Raw genomic sequence first — 16,137 nt, 5'->3', positions numbered from 1 at the left:
GCTAAGCCAGGCTCCTCTAGCCTTCCAGTCCTTACCCCAAGACCTCAGGAAGTTTCGTATGTTTCCATACATCATCTGTACCTCCTCCATTTCTCTCCAAGGGGCCCAAAACCCCAGCCAGCCCCACACTTGGACTTCCCACATGGGCACCCCCAAGACTGGGCACTTGGGAGGAAGGGGGGAGATGGGATAGAGCAGGCCCTGACTCTGGGGCCTCATAAGTCCCTGTGATGCAGCTGGGGGCTGGGCTGTCTGTTTTGTTGGATAGTAGTAGGGGATCCCTGAATCCTCCATTTAAAGGGGACTGTGGAGGAAAGACCCAGCCAGATAATGGAAATAGATTTGAAGTTGTAAGCAATCCGGGAGGTCATCTAGTCCAACCCTATCTCATTTTACAACTTAGAGGAAACTGAGACTCAAAGCAATTTGCCTAACTATGGTTAATCAACAAAAGGCATGGGATTTAAACCTAGGCCCTCTGATTTCCAAATCCATTGCACCTCACTGACGTAGCTCACCTGCCCTTCCTCTCTCCCGTTCCTGAGCTCAGTCCCACTAGAGTCTAGGGCTTAGGAATTAAAATCCAGGGGCTCACACCTGGCCAAAGGAGTAGGACTCCTATCTGAGAAACGTTCATCCCCACACAGGGTCCCCTTTCCCCTGAGGGCCAGGCTCTGGGTCATGAGAGGAATCTGCCAGGAGGTTTAGATAGCCCTTCTCAGAGGCATGGCCTGGGACTGAACAGGAAGGGATAGACCAGAGGATGATCAGGGCTGGGGGAGTTAAGGAGAGAGTGCCTCTGGTCACATTATCCGTGGAAAACCAGAACCCAGACTCTTCACAAGCTTGGGATGGTAAATACCCAGACCAATCCCACTATCCTAGCCCAGAGCCTAGCATTCACAGTAGAGAAAGACTTTTTAGTCTAATTCTTCATTTAAACTAAAAATTACCCCTTCTTGCTTTTCCAGAGAAGAAAAGTGAGGCTCAGAGAAAGACAATGACTTGGCCAAGGTCACAGAGTCATTTAGTGGTATTACCAGAACCAGAATCCAGAATCTCAGGTCTGCTGACCTTAAATGCAGGACTCTTTTTCCTGTACCAGGATTTCCCATCATTCCCCATTCCTGGTGAAATCAAATATGCTACTTGGGTAGGATAGCTCAAAAAACAAAACAAAACCCCAAAACAAAAAAACATGACTTCATGGTCTTATTAGCCCTGGGTGAGTTTATCAGCTGCTGGCCTTTAGCAGAGCAAAAGGTTAACACGGGATAGGACAAGGGAGTTCTAATTGGGAGGGAAGAGAATGTACGAGACCATGCCTAACCACCTTCAGAAAGCCCTGTCCCAGGTTGCCCAGAAGGGCTCAGGCCTGGTTCTCACTTTTATCTCCACTGTCTTGAGCTCACTATGACCTTTTAAAATAGGAAGACAGTGGGATAATGCATTGGAAGGAACACTAAGCTGGGAGTCAGGACAATTTTCTCTTGCTAGTCCTGGCTCTGCTGTGTGTCTTTAGGTAAGTCCATGGCCCTCCCTGGGCCCCAATTTCCTTGTTTCATAAATGAGGAGGCTGCACTTAATGACCTCAAAGGCCCCATCCAGCTTTGATATTCTGGGTCAGCCTGGAAGACCAGACTGGCAGAGATCAGGCTCCAGGCCCAGGGTCAGGGGTTGCCTGTGCTGTATAGGAAGGCGCTTATTTCCTGAACTGTAAGGCTGGAAAGTTTATCCTAACAATGGAGTCCAGGGCCCAGGTGTTTAGGCCCAGGCTCTGTCTCTGGGGTTCCCTATAGGGTAGGGGGCACAGTGGGCATTGGTCTTCCCTGGGATGTCCGAGGTAGGGAGCAGAGAAGGGGGCACCTGGGCATGGTGGAAGAGAAGCTCAGCAGGACCAGGGCCATGGGGGGAGCCCTGCAGGTTACAGGAGGAGGGGTGACATCTCCTGGGGCTTGAAATCTGCCTGAGACCTCAGCCTGCTATTGAGCTCAATAGCTGAGAGGAGAAAGAAGCCCTCCCCTCCCTGCAGCACCCAGCCTTTCCATTGCTGTTTCAAGGGCCTGGGGGGAGCTGGAAGGGGTTAGAGGGACCCTCCCTGAGTCCCAAGGGCTAGCCTAATGGCCTGTCTGCCTTCCCCTCTTTCTCATTTTCATTCTAAGCAAGTGAAGCCCCTGGAGGCATTCTCCTCCACTTCCACTCCTTCCCCTTCTCCCTCTAGCCACATCCCCTGCTGGCCCTGGCCATGCTGATGCACTCATTAGGCCCATGATTCCCTGCTGCATGTTAATGCCATGTTCCCAGGCCTCCCCAGTGGCCAGGGCTGGGGGCTGAGGGTTGGTGGGTCAGCAAAGCTGTCAGCCCAAGGGACTCCCTCTCATCTCCCTCCCTCCCTCTCTCCCTATTACAAAGAGTCTAGACATAAGGCCTGATTTCTCTTCCCCTACATCATTCTGTCCCTTCTCATTTCCAACTTGGAAAAAATTAGAAATGGGGGGTGAGGCTGGGAAAGTATGTCTTCCCACTCATAGAACATTTCTACTTGAGTATCCCACCAGAATCTCAACCTCAGAATGTCCCCAGTTAATCGGACCATCTTCCTGACTAAATCTGCGTCTCCTCCTGACTTCAGGGTTGCTTTCCACAGCACAACAAGCTATGCAGTTTCCAGTTTCTGAGCCTAGCACTCTATCCAGTGTGTCACTCAGCTTCGAAAAATTCCTAGACAATTTTTTTGTTGTCGTTGAGTCACTTTAGTCATGTCCAGCTCCCTGTGACTGTATGGGGGGGTTTTCTTTGGTAAAGATATGGAATGGTTTGCCATTTTCCTCTGTGGCTCATTTTAGGGATTTGAAGTTGAGACGATGAGTCCTGTCACTGCGTCTGACACTATCCACTTTGCCACCTAGCTGAGACTGCTAATGTCACTTCATAGCATTCGGTCTGGATTGTTTCATGGTTGCTGTTTCATTCACATTGTTGTAGTTGTGTGTGGTGTGTGTATGTGTGTGTGTGTGTGTGTCTTGCTTTCCTGGTTCTACTCATTTCACTTTGGACCAATTCATGTAAGCCTTCCCATGCCTCTCTGTATCATCATGCCTATCTTTCTTCTAGTGCAGGAATATTTCATTCCATTCATGTCCCAATGACCTCTTAATGCTCACATATGAAGTCCTCTCCTCCATCTCTGTCCTTCTTGACCTCTACAATGTTTTACGTGGTTAATCTCTGCTTCTCTCTTGATTCTCTTTCTCTCCCTGGTTTTACTTAAGCATTGGTCTTTCTTGGCATTCATTTTGACCTGTCATACTGAGCCTATATTGGAAATCATCACCAGTGCTCTGCCTGACCCAATGTGTGGGTGCAACCCAGAACTCTTCTGAGGTCCCTTCACTTCCTTTTCTACTAGTTCTTAGCCAGTTCATCTCTTCCATGGATTCAACTACTGTCTCTATGAAGATGCATTAACCCAGCTCTCCTTTCTCTCCTGTGCTCTGGTCCTAGATCTCCAACCTGTATGTCCCATAGGCATCTCATACTCAGTACAAAAGAACTCATCATCTTCTCCCATAACCATGTCTCCCACTCCAAACTCCTTTTTCTATGGAGGACACTACCATCATCTCAGGCACCAAAGTTCACAATTTGAGTCATTCTTGATTCTTCTCTTTAGTTTCTTTTAAAATATTTTATATAATCTCTCATTTTTGATTTTCCAATGACTCCTCCTTCCCATTAGAACCTTGTTTTGTAACAAATAAATACAGGCAAGAAAAGCAAGTCTAAATATTGGCCATGTTTGTGTATGCCTCAATCTGCACCAATTAATTCCATGCCGAGAGGGGAAAGGCTTGCTTCCTCATCAAGTCTCTGAACTGGGTTCTTCATTTTTTTTTTTTACACCCTCATATCCAATCAATTCCCAGGTCTTAGAGATTTTACTTCCATGACACCACTAGCATCCATCCCTCTTTTTCATCTTATGAATTGCCCCAGTTCATGCCCTCATTGCGTCCTGCTAGACTATGGCAGTGAATAGCTTCCTTGTTGGTTTCACCTTTCTGTTCTATCCTACTCAAGGTTTAGCTAAATTGATGTTGAAAGCACAGGTATGACTGTGACATTCCTCTGCCCAAGAAGCTTCAGAGGTTCTGTATTGGCTCGAGCATAAAATAGCAATTTCTACATCTGACATTCCTTTACAATCTGGCTTCAGCCTACATTTTCAGGCTCATTACACATTACTCTCCTTCACGCACTACAGACAAACACCTACTTGCTGTTCCTGTTCCACCTTTCATTATCGTATCTTTGCCCAGTTGGTCTCCCATGTTGGAAATACTCTTCCTCCTCTCCTCTGCTTTCCCCTAGCTTCCTTCAAGACTCAAATGAGTGCCACCTCTTATGTAAGGCAGCCCAATTACCAGAAATCACTTTCTATTTACTTGATATGAGGAACTACTTCTGGGACCAAGGGGATGGGGTGGGGGTGGGCGTGGGGGTGGGTCTGCACCTACTACCTCTCCCAAACAGGCCCCTCCGCTCTGGACTCAGGTACAGTCTTGGCCTCTAATGAACAGTGTTAATTCCTTTTTTCTCACACTGCAGCACAAACTACTTCCTGCCCTATGAGGGAGACTAAGGGAGAGGCTGATTTGGAAGCTGTTTCTTTTAACTAACTCAACTTCCTTGTTACTGTCATGGGACACAGGGTTGGGGTAGAGAGAGGATCAAGGCTTGCTGGATTATACCAAAGCTCACACATAGCTGACTGGAACCAGGAAGGGCAACTCTGGGCATGCTTCATGGAATGACTCCTACTACATACATATAGTTTGCATTTGTTTATCAGTATACATGTTGTTTCCCCAGATAGAATGTTAGCTTCTTCAGGGCAGGGGCTGTTTTTGTCTTGTCTTTGTCTCCTCAGTATCTAGCATAGTGTTTTACACATAATAATCTCTTGATAAATGCTAATTGGCTTAATCTTTGATTCTATCCTCTCCCACTTTTCATTGTCAATCAGTTATCAAATCCTGTCAATTTCTACTTTTGCATTCTCTCATATCTTCTCAGTAAATATCTTTTCCATAAAAAAAAATCAGCTAATTGGTTAACTAGAATGGAGGCACTAATCATTGGTGGTTAAGAGTGGGAAGAACTCACTAGAATGGAGGCTCAAGGTCAAGGAGACAATCCTCAACTCATCAGGGATACCCTTAGAATCCTGAGGGAGAAATGTAGCCTTGCTTTGGGAAGCCCAGCCTTCCAGAGTGCATGTTATTTGGGACAGTAAGTCCACACTCTCATTTCAAGAGAAAACAAATTGACTCCCTGGTGACCAAAATTATAAGTTGCTCTCAATGTTCTCAGTACCCATCTCCCAAATTCAGGTGTCACTCTGGCAATAACTCAAGAACATGGTATTACTTTAATCCATGTTCCCTGGTCGCCTTTATTTAATATTATCACCTAATCAAGAATCTTTCCTAAATTGTGTGTGAAAGTCCAGGTGAATTTAGATTATAATTTTTATTATATAGATTTTATTATAGATATTATCTAGATATATTATATATTATAATTTAGATTATAATTTTTTATTATATAGATTTTATTATAGATATTTTCTAGATATTACTATATTATATAGATATATTATAGATATTATATATTATAATTTTGATTATAATTTTTATTATATAGATTTTATTAGAGATATTATCTAGATATTATTATATAGATATAGATGCTATGTATTATAATTTAGATTATAATTTTTTTGCATTATAGAAATCCACATGGACAGACATAAGCCAACTGCTATCAGATTTGCAGCCCCAAAACATCATTCAATCTTTTCTCGGCACTTCTGCAAATTGGCCAATTTGCTCTGATCAGAACCTCCAAGATGCACAACAATGGCCCCTCAATGTAGTCCGGTGGCTTTGCAACGTCCTCCTCAAACTGATTGAAGCCAGAGAATAGCCTTGCAAAGAAAAACCTGGTGAATACCCTTTTGACCATTATAGCAGACTATTAGAGATTAAAAAAAATAGTTCTGGTAGCTAGAGGAGATAATCCATCCTAACTAATGCCATTACAAAGCTTCACACTGGCTCCCAAAACACTGTGTCCCAGTGACTTCTGAATATTGTTACAGGATGAGAAGCAAAGTATATTTCTGAAATCACTGCAGTATCAGTAAACCCTTTAAAACCAGGAAGCAGCAAAAAGGCTCCCCAGGCCAGACTCAGGCCACACCCAGGCCGGACTCTGCAAATAAAAGGCCACCATCAACCCCCTGGAAACATGATATACTCACTTAGTCAACATGCATTTGTTAAGCACCTTCTCCATGCTAGTCATTGTGCAAAGTACTGTAAACTATCGTAGAAGGCAAACAATTCTCCAATTCCAAGAGAAACATTCATTCTTCTCTTCCCAGTTTCCCAACTTGAGAGAAAAAGACTGCAGAAGAAAAATCTTTGCTGAGTCATTTCTACCAGTCATTTCTTTCTGCAATAGGAATTGCTGAAATGACCTGAAAATTGCTTCTTAGAGACTGTCACGGTCAAAAACAGAATGGTAAAACGACACAAGAGATAACAGCACTTTCCTGTATTCCTTCTATAGAAGGAGACAATGGAATCCAGCATAGTTTAATATTTAATTTGTGTTTATTTGTTTCATAGATTGACTGAATGCCACACAAATGTTGCCTTTAGGATATAGGTGTGGGATTTGGAACATGTTAAAACCTAGGCCTACTCAGTTCCAAAGGGATAGCTCCTAATTAAATTGGGTCATTTTAAGTAGTATGGTAGATGTGCACCATGTGGATGTGGATGCGGTCCATGCCTGCTAGGGGAGGCTGAGGCTGGTGGATCACTTGAGCTTTGGCTTCTGAGCTACAGTAGGACCAAAGTTGATCCACACTAAATCTGGTTCCAACATTCAGAACCCCCAGGGTGGGGGGGCACCAGATTGCCTAAATTGACTCGCTTGAGAATTGGAGGATGAAGCTTTGGTGCTGAATCAGCTCCAAGATGGGGTCTGTCAGTGGCTGCTGCCATGGCAGCCTGGTGGTGATGGGAAGACCCGGTCTCAAAAGAAAAAGGAGGTGGATTTTTCAAGCTTCCTTAAGTTATCCCTAATCACACTTATTTTTTCTACTTCTTGATCTGATCAGTAATGGAAAAGGGAAAAACTGGAAAACTACAAACATGCTAAAAGAAAACAAAAACCTTTCTGATTCACGAATTTTTTGCATTGAAGATAAAAAGGGACTAAATTTATACCTTAAAAGTGACTCAGATACAATTCTTTTTCATGTGGCTTTCCAATTGTGCTAGAAATGAGTTTTAATTGTTTTTATATGCTAACATAGCTAATGACAGACAGACCCTAAGAATCCACTTGACCTTTTGCCTTCCCTTTCAGCACCCTTCTGTGATCCCCCAAGAGCCTGCTGGGATACTGGAAAATTTCCTGCTTGATAATGGAGTCACTCATCCTATACTTTTCTCAGATTTCTGTCCCTAGCACAGCAGGCAAGGTGTGGATGGATGGTGGGTACAGAAGGGAGACCTATCAGCTCTCTTTCTTTCTCCTCCTGTTTCAGTTCAAATTGGCCCTCTTCGTCCCGCATGTGTGATCTTCCATCCAATGACACTGGTCTCCTTATTCAACAGACAAGACTCTCCATCTCTCATCTCTGGGCATTTTCTCTGGCTGTCCTCCCATACCTGAAAAGCTCTCTCTCCCCTGCTCCAATTACTGATCTCTCTGGCTTCCTTTAAGTGCCAACTAAAATCCTACCTTCTACCGGAAGTCTTCCCTAACCATTCTTAATTCTAGTGCTTTCTCTCTTTTAATTATTTCCTGTTTTTGCTATAAATCATTTACTTTGTCTATATACTTGTTTGCATGTTGTATCCCAGATTAGACTGTAAGCTCCTTGAGGACAGGGACTGTCTTTTGCTTCTTTTTGTATCCCCAGGGCTTATCACACTGTTGTTGTTCAGTCATTTCAGTTGTGTCTGACACTTCCTGACCCCATTTGGGGTTTTCTCAGCAAAGATACTGGAGTAGTTTGGCATTTCCTTCTCTAACCTAGAACACAGTAGGTGCTTAATAAATGTTTACTGATTGATTGATTATGCTTTTCTCCTGTCTGACAATCTTGGTTTGACTGCTGGAAAGAGATGTCTAGTGCCAACTGAATACTGCAATAAAATGGTATTCTACTGTTCCTCCCTTGATGACTATATTACTCCTGATACTGACTACAGCTCTTTCTCCTTGCAACAGGAACAGCTGTGTTAGGTCTTAGATGTTTTTTTCTGGTCAAAAGAACCTGCAGATTCAGGCCCATTGATAAAATGCAAGCCCTCTTTCTTTCCAGGTAAAACTTGAGATGCCTCCTTCCTCTGTTGTCTTCAGAACAGGAGGCATTAGATCAGCTATTGACAACCAAAGAACTCAAAGCATCCCTGTACCAGCTAACTTGCTATATACTCTCATCTTGCCAGTAGTGAAACCAGGAAAATCAAATCCCAATTTGCAGAATTTGTGTGATCAGTAACTGTTATTCCCAGCTATCCAGATTATTCCTAGTCTGACCTCTTTCATTTCTGATACTCCAACTGAAAAATGTCTTATGTGCCTGGACCTCACTAATGCTTTGCCCCCTACCACACTCCTCCCCATTTCTGTTTACCCTGATCACCAATATCTGTTTGTTTCCCAGTTGGATTCCACTCAGCTGACTTGGAACAGGTTTCCTTAGTGGTTCTGTGAGAACCCCTCTCCATATAACCAAGCATCTCTAAGGCTTTCCAGATCCAGAAAAGTCTATTACTATGCAGATATCCTCATGGCTAACTTCCATCAGAAGGCTGTGCTTTTCAGTTGTTTTCAGTTGTGTCTGACTTTTAGTAACCCCATTTGGAGTTTTCTCAGTGGAGACAGTAGAATGTTTGCCATTTCCTTCTCCAGCTAATTTTATAGATGAGGAAACTCAGGCAAACAGGGTTAAGCGACTTGCCCAGGGTCACACAGCTAGTAAGTGTCTGAGGACAGATTTGAACTCAGGAAGATGAGTCTTCCTGACTCCAGGCCTGGTGCTCTACCCAGTGGGCCACCTAGCCTCCTTTAAAGCAAAGGTGCTTAATCTAGAGTCCCAAAACTTGCCTTTCTTCTGAAATTTTGACAACTATATTTCAATAGATTTGGTTTCCCTTGTGGTCATAGGTACTGTATTTTATTCATGTAAAAACACCATTCTGAGAAGACCCTAAACTTCCTCTGATTGCTGACAGGGTCTAGGACCTTTTTTAAAAGCTTGCTGCCTGAGCTTCTAGGATGGTTTTGAAGATATCCCCAGCCCTGATCTCTAGTTCCAGGCCATTCCCAAGAAGGAAGAGGATAGAAAGGAAATACAGTTCATAGCCACCAACTTCGGGTCTTGGAATTTCTCCCATCTTCCTTCTGGGCATCTGGAAAGCCCTTCCAGAGTTCCCTCTCCCCAGGGGTCTGGGTCTATGACCTGGAAACTGCCTTATTTTCTAGGACTCCTTTAAATCCTGGAGGTGGTGGTGGGAAAAGTAGGGGGAGGAATCAACATTTAGAATGATCTGGAGAAAATAAGTCTGGAGAATTTGAATAAATCACTGGACTGAGGTCTTGCTACTTCCACTTGGAGAGACAGCCTCAGGAACAGGCATTCTCACAAGTGTAGAGCAGCTAGTGGAACAGTAGAGAAAGTGTTAGACCTGGGGTCAGGACAGCCTGCTTCACTTAGGGAACCACCAGCTTCTCTGGGAGGAGAGGGGAGCCCTGGGCCTGACTAATCCTGCTTCAGGTGCTTACTGAATGACCCTGATCAAGTCACTAAACTTCAGTCTACCTCAATTTCCTCATGGGGATTCTAATAGTACCTATCTCACATGGTTGTTATGGGGATAAAAATATATTTGTAAAGTACTTCACAAACCTTACTGTTATAATTAAATGCATATACATAGAGACAGGGAGAAGATCTGGACATACACATTACAATTCTACTCCCACAGTAGTGAATGACACACTCAAAGGTCAATCAAGAGTCCCTCATCCAACAGAAGTTCAGACATTAGCAAACATCTGAACATCTGCATAGACATACATACACAGGTGCACACATGTCCACAGGCCACACACACAGGCAGGCAGGCTCTGAGCCTGAGTCTTGAATCACCAGGATTGAATTCTCTTCCTGCTTAGGGTTCATGGAGAGACACTTGGGAGCTGTAGGAGGGGGAATGGGGAGGGAGAGGAAAGAGGCTGCCTCATCATGGGAGTCTCCAAGGGGATATTGTCGGGGTATAAATAAGCAGCTGAGAGCCCTAATGCCAAGAACCAAGGATAGCTCAGTTCACTGAAGCAACCCCAGCGAGAGACCAGCCTCCAGACCTGCTGCCAAGATGCCTGATGCCAGGCTGCTGGCCTGCTTCCTCTGCCTTCTCACTTTCACCTCTGCCTGCTACTTCCAGAACTGTCCAAGGGGAGGCAAGCGCTCCCTGTCTGACACAGAGATGAGACAGGTATGGCTGGCTAGGTCAGGGTTCTTCATGTGAGTGGCATGAAATAGCATTTCTGGAATTTCACTTAGGGAAGCACCAGCTTCTCTGGGAAGAAAGGGGAGTCCTGGGCCTGAATGGCCCATCCAGTATTCCTACAGCAGTTTGTCTGGTGTGGGAAGGGGCTCATAAAAAAAACAGGAGTGCACAGTGGGCAAAGATTAAGGGAGTAAGGGAAGTCAAAGAGAGGGTATTTGAGAAGAGAGACTGAGAGAAAAAATAGGAAAGGGGGGGAACATAAATATGGAGAGGGAGGCAAAGTGAGACAGAAAGGGGCAGAGGCAGAGTGAGGCAGGGAGAGAAGGGAGCATGAGGCAGAGAGAGGGACATAGGGTGAGGGCTACCATGTGCTAGAGGGAGCGCACAGAGAGAAAAGGAGAGAGGCAAAGGGGAGCAGAAAAAGAATTAAGAAGAATCAGGAGACACTGAGGGATTGGGAGAGTGAAAGATAAGAAGGCAGAGGCTGCCGGCAGGGAGCAGGGCAGGGCTCCTCTGCTATGCTAGAATAGAACAGGTTTCCTGGAGCCCAAAAGGTGCTATCTCTGAAGAGTCCAGCTGGATGGGAGAAGGGGGACAGCTGATTTTTCAGACATTCTCTGTCTCTGATGGGCTAGGCCTTTCAGCTCACCAAAGATAGGATTTTCAGCTTCCATTTTAAGCCCAGAAGTCACCTCCTGAGCCACATTATGGGCAGAGAAGTGGAATGAGGTGTTAGAACTTTCCAGAAAAAAGCAGGAGCAACTCTCAGTGTAACTTTGCTCCCTTCCAGGGAGTTCTGTTGGATTTCCTTTCAAGGGATCTATGATCTCCCTTATGGGAGGATGCACTCCAATAATGCAGATCACAGTCCCTCCACACTCCTTGTCCATGCATCCCAATAGATAGTTCACAGAGCTCCACCTAAAATGGTGGGCTTTTTCCTTGAGGTCTTTTAACATTATGTGGGTACCAGTGCAGACTGAGGAGGGCTTTTTCAAGCTAGAGTGACTGACACTTCCTCCTCCACTAGACCTCTTACGTAATTACCATCTACTGCATTTCTCACCTTTCCCTTCTATTCAGTTTTCAGAGGAACCGGAGAAAATCTGGTCTTGTCTTCACCACCAAAGTAGTACCTGCTGAGCATATGAAAGGTGTGCTCTCCTTCCCCAGACTTTTTTGCCCAAGTGCCTGGTGTCTCATTTAGGGAGGGACCAGTTTCTTTGTGCTATGTGCCTCCAGATCATGAAGATTAGTTGCTTCAGCACCCTGGCCAGCAACTAGACAGGGCAAGCTAAGCAGTTTCTTTTGCCTGCCCTTCTCCCCTTCTCCCCAACTTGCCCAGTCCATCTTTCAATTTTTCATCAAGGTGGAAAAGCCCAGGCCCAGTTTCCAGTGAGCTGAGAGGGTTCTAGGGTCAGAAAAGAGGTGACTAGGTTAAAAAGGAAGGCTAGGAAAGACAGGCTTGCCTGAGCAGAATGCAGGTAGGTGGTTGAATAGGCTGGGAGAGGACAACACAGATCCCCAAACTTGAATTCTGGCAGGCAGCTCTTTTAAGGAAGGAGAGGTCCTATACGGGTTAGGCAGAGTCCTTGGGAGACACCTGAAGAGAACAGAAAGAAGGGAAGAGGAAAGAGGAGGATAGAACAGAAGAAAAGAAGAAAAGCTAGAGAGTCAAAGAGAGGAAAAGCGTATTGGGGGGGTGTGTGAGAGGAGAGAATGGGAGAAGAAAGAAAGAAGAAGGTAGAAGGAGAGAAGGAAGGAGAGGATAGTAGCAAGGGAGAGGAGAAGAAAGGATTAAGGGAAGCAGAGGAGAAAAGGAAGAAGGGAGAAGACAGAAGAAGTGGGAGTATGGCAGAGCATTAAAGGAAGCATAAGGGAAGGGAGAAGAGGAGAGGCTGGGAAGAGCTGAGGAAAAAGGAAGATGTCAAGTATGGAAGGTGGGGACAAATGGATACACTCTTACAGGGGATAAAGATTGTGTATTTGCTCACCCTAAACCTTGCTCCTCCCTGCAGTGTCTCACCTGTGGTCCTAGGAGCAAAGGGCGTTGCTTTGGGCCCAGCATCTGCTGTGGAGATGAATTAGGCTGCTACATGGGCACTGCTGAGAGCCTGAGGTGCCAGGAAGAGAGCTACCTTCCCTCCCCATGCCAGTCTGGCCAGAAACCCTGTGGGAATGGAGGGCACTGTGCTGCTGCTGGGATCTGCTGCAATGCTGGTAATATATATAGCCCAGTCTTCTGCTCATCCTGAGAAGCTTTTTAAAGTTTCTTAGTGTTTTGTGTTGAAAATTATTTCCTTTTTAGCTCAATTTTATCTTAGGATGGCAGGGGGGAATCCTAAAAAAATCCTTCCAGCCAATTTTGAAATATTGCTGCTTATTTCATAAATGATAATATTTCTGCTTACTTGCATGTAGCATTGAATTAATTTATTTTACTTGTCTTTTCATATGCTAGTTGTTGGTTAGAGTGTCATAGTGGATAGAGAGCTGGCCTCAGATTCAGAAAGACTTGGGTCCAAGTTTCGCCTTGATACATAGTAGCTGTGTGACCTTGGACAAGTCATTTGCCTTCTCAGTGGCCCAGGAAGTTTTCTAAGATTATAAATTACAGTGCAGGTGCCAATTTGCATTTGAAGAAGTTCCTCACTTCCAGCTCCCTATGACAATTAAATCTGAAGTCTAGTAAAAAAAAAATGGATAGTGTGCACTGTTTAATTGTAATTATCTATATTTGTGTAGCTGTTTAATTGTTTGGTTTTTTGAAAATGTTCCCTGGTCCTGCATGCTTGCTTGCTTCCTCTTGTGTTATTGATTTGCTAAGTACAGTTGATCAAAACAGAGGCCAAATCTTTAGAACTGTGGCATGAAGCAATGCGTAGTAAACCACAAAGAGAGCTTTGATTTCTAGGGGTAAATTCTGAGTCTAAAAATAAAGACACACAAATGTCAAAATGGGCTAGAAAAGATTTGGGGAGATCTTCAGTAATAAATTGCAACAGGGATTTTCTGTCTCATATGTGTGTGTGTGTGTATGTGCGCATGTGTGCATGTGTGTACTAATTGCTAGATCATTCAAAAATCTCTCCTGTAGTGATAGAAAGAAATAGTGCCTGAAGATGGGTCACTATATCCCCTTCCTTTGAGAAGAGTGGAATCTGATTGCATAAAATCAGAAACTTCAGCAGGAAGAGAGAGCTCACCAGTGGACAAGCTGAAAAGTTAGCTTATGTTGGGAAAAGAGTCTTTCTCTCCAGACAGTGCAGGATTAGATCTCCCATTCCAAAGAGAAGTCACAGACTCACATTAGAGTGCTCAGAAGGGGACCTGTATTCTTATGATCATTTTCACCTAAGTCTTCTACTCACTTTACTGGATAAAACTTCATAGCATAGGGTAGGTGGACGTTTGGATTGATTATGCAACTGTAACCCTATGGTATTGTCAAGCACCCAAGATGGTAAATAAAGCAAAAAAGGTGGGGTAGTCTAATGGAAATCATGAAAGGACATAGCAAGGAAAGGCAAAAAACGTGTGTGTGCAGTATGAAGGACAATTCTGAAATCATGTTGAGAGGGATGTAGTTTTTTTTAAAGGTAGTTAGAGGGGTACTTTGTGTGTAGGGGGGAGCAGGATGTATGGGTGGGAATCTACTAGGTTAGTAGGTACCATCCAGTACAAAAGGGAAAAAGTGGTAACATGGGTGGATATTCTACTACTGAGGCTTATAGAAAGAGGTGGGGTACACAAGAAGGCAGAAAGGGTCAGATTGGAATGAGGGGGCAGAGCTTTTGACACCATCATATACTGTTGTACACAGTCTAATGACTATTCAGAGAGAAGATAAGCAGCCTAATTATGAGCAGTTGCTAAAAAGAATAAAACAGAGGCATGCGCTGGGTTTACAAAGACTGATCCAACTCAGGAAGGGAGAACCTTAACTAACTCCAGAACAGCTCCTTGAGTACGGACCAGAGAAGCAAAGCGAGAGAACATGGCCTGCCACTCAGACTAGAAGGCAAGGGCCCATCAGAAGCTGGCTGAGCAGTAAAACTGAGGACAAAACAATTCTACTGGGAAAAGTATGGAGTCGGGGAGCCAGAGGCCACAGAAGTTTAGCACTGGCTAAAGGCAGAACTTCCTTTTGCTACAAATGTTGATCGGATGGCCACTCATATATATCTATATTGAATACACTTGAGAGGACAATGCAGACTTAGTTTCCTAGAAGGTGATTTTCCTACTCTCAGGAAACAAGGGTAGTGGTCAAGCGCAGAAGTCACCTGACATTCTCCCACCCAAAAAACCTTAAGCCTGACCTTGTCATTAGTTATTGTCAAGGGACAGTAAACCCTGAAGACATGGAGTGTCCTTGTTTGCTAGATGGTGGATTCAAATGACCATTGCATTTCAGTCATTTTATTTCAGACATTTGAGGAAAGCTCTCAGAGAGGGGCTGTGTGTGTGTGTGTGTGTGTGTGTGTGTGTGTGCATGTGCAGATACACTGAATAACTGTATTCACTGACATTTACATAGCACTTACATATACTACCTTATTTGAGTTTCACAATGGCCCTGACAGGTTGGTAAGATAGGTCCAGGGGAGGACATAGAAACCAAAAGAAGTTTAGTGATTCCCCCAAAACCACATAACTAGTGTCGATGGTAGGAATTGAACCCAGGTCTTACCTGACCCCCAAATCAGAACTCTTTCTATTATATAACGTTGAATCTCAAAGACCAACATACCAGACTGGAGGGAGAAATATGTGCCCAGGTGTGAGCTGGGATATCTGTATTGGCCTCCTGCTTCACCTCAACACCACTAAACTGTAAGTTGCATAAGGCAGGGATCTTATGTTATCTAAATGTTGTATCTTCACTGGTGGCCAGTACAGGGCTCTGAACAAAGGAGACTTTTAATCGATTTGTGGAATGTTGAACTGAAAGGAACGAAAGGTGCTGGAAGCAATATTCTGAGTCCTGAACACACCTGGATAATCGATCCCCCTTTAAGTGGGGCTAAAGGGAATCCCAGGGACTCACCCACCCTGGGGTGGTCACTGGGAATTAGGGTTATTTCCCTGGGACCCTGTAGGGCTCAGGGATGGCCTCTGGGACAGCTGGTCCTAACAGATGAGGAAAGAGTCCTCCCTTCCCCCCAGCCACACTGTGTCTTCTTGCTTCTGGCCACCATCCCACCCTACAGATCCTGCACTAATTCAGGAAAATATTGCAGCCTCCTGGACCTACTTCATTTTCCCAGTTTTTAACTGCATGGCTTCTTGCTGTGGCCCAACTTCATATAACTCCATGCCTTGGGTTTTTTCTTTTGCTGTTCCCACAGAGAGCTGTATGATGGAGCCAGCCTGCTGGGAGGAGACTAGAAACCAGAGGAGGGCAAAGGCCAGTGAGAAGAGCAGTTGGACCCAGCTGGATGGGCCAGCCAGTGCCTTCCTGCTGCACCAAGTGCAGATGGGTGGCCAGCACATGGGAGAACTGCAGCCTCCCAAAGAGGAAACTATCTACTGA

General features: G+C 44.6%; 1 pseudogene; it reads left to right on the top strand.

Moving 5' to 3' along the window:
- The first annotated feature begins 10,082 nt into the window (after positions 1-10,082).
- Positions 10,083-16,137, top strand: LOC118853491 (annotated as a pseudogene).

Source organism: Trichosurus vulpecula, chromosome 6 (assembly GCF_011100635.1).
Source record: "Trichosurus vulpecula isolate mTriVul1 chromosome 6, mTriVul1.pri, whole genome shotgun sequence".
Classification (NCBI taxonomy): Eukaryota; Metazoa; Chordata; class Mammalia; order Diprotodontia; family Phalangeridae; genus Trichosurus; species Trichosurus vulpecula.
Note: the sequence above shows the minus strand (reverse complement) of the source record. Positions and strands in the feature narration are given on the sequence as shown.